Source organism: Aplysia californica, unplaced genomic scaffold, assembly GCF_000002075.1.
Source record: "Aplysia californica isolate F4 #8 unplaced genomic scaffold, AplCal3.0 scaffold00230, whole genome shotgun sequence".
Taxonomy (NCBI): domain Eukaryota; kingdom Metazoa; phylum Mollusca; class Gastropoda; order Aplysiida; family Aplysiidae; genus Aplysia; species Aplysia californica.
In genome coordinates this window covers 666,585-667,974 of record NW_004797500.1, presented here as the reverse complement: position 1 = coordinate 667,974, position 1,390 = coordinate 666,585, and positions in this window count along the sequence as shown.

The following is a 1,390-nucleotide window of genomic DNA, read 5'->3' as shown; positions in this document are numbered from 1 at the left end:
CGTGGGTGTGGTGGAAGTTAAAGTTTTGGCGTTTGGGTGTGAGGGGTGGGGGTGGGGCTGGTGGTTAAGCTAGGGTTTTTGGGGACAGGGAAGTGCTGTGAGATCACTGTCGTCATCATCGTTAGGTCTACTGTCTTTCTACCCTTCATCAGGGCATAGGTCACGAACATACATTTTCCAGCTTTGCTTGCATTGGACTTTAAGTCTCTTGGTATTAACCCATGTCTTTCCACTTTTCCGTATATCTCTTTCTGTGATTCTTCTCCAGATTCCATGTGGCTTTGTCCTTGATCTGCGCTGATTGATACAATACCTTTGTGAGACAGGCTGGTGATGTCAGGCGAACGTCATAACAATGAAATCGAAGAATTAGCATATCATTCTTTTGTTTCTCTTTGGGCAATGTTTATCGAATTTTATTTTTTACTTAAGATAGATCTAGTTTTTGTCCATTAAGAAACACATCTCGGTGTAGATTTTACTGAACCATGTTGATTCAAATCACAACAAAATAATATGTGGTGAAATCAGGCTCTCGTCAATTTTTGGGCATGTATTGGTGTCATCTTAAAGCTTGTTCATAATTTGTCTTTATTTCAATGGAAAAAGTATCCATTTACCCTAAGTACAAGTCGAGATATTTGCGAATGAAGAGGTGGGGACCACCTGTTTTTAGAGGTAAAATTAGTGAGAAAATGGCCGCCAAAGATTGGTTATTTCCTTATCTTAAGAGTTCGTGGAAACTGCAAATTTACATTTTTTGTGAATTTAATCAACGTTTTTAAGAAAAATCTGTACAGAAATGAGTTCTTTAATGGGATGAAAAGTGTTGAGCCTAAAAGCAAACACTTGATACAAATTCACAAACCTGCGGAAAAATGCAAGTTTCTTCATTTTGATTATTTTGACGAGAGCCTGATTCCACCAAGCTGCCTCACAATGTAGTTTTCAGTTTTGAAGGACTCTTAAGCTTTGGAACTCATCTACCTCTGTGGTCATTCACTGGCTAGGTTTTACCTCTGAAACGTGGTGACCCACACCTCCTTCAATATCAAATACCTCGACTCTTATTCAAGACAGATCAGTATTTTTCATTGAAACAAAGACGAATGAACAAGCCTTAAAATGACACCAATAACTCCACATTACACAAAATTGACGAACGCATGATTCCAAAGCATTGGGACACACATTAGTAGTTTTTTGTCCTATAGTAATCATCAATCATGGACCCAGCCACAAATGATTCATACTAACCTTCCCATAACTTTAGGTATTTTTCCATTTACTAAACATTAAAAAACTCGCTATATTTTGTTCTTTCGATTTGATTTCTTTGGATTTCCTCCCTCCCTCTTTCTCTCTTTCCCTCTTTCTCTCTTTCTTATTC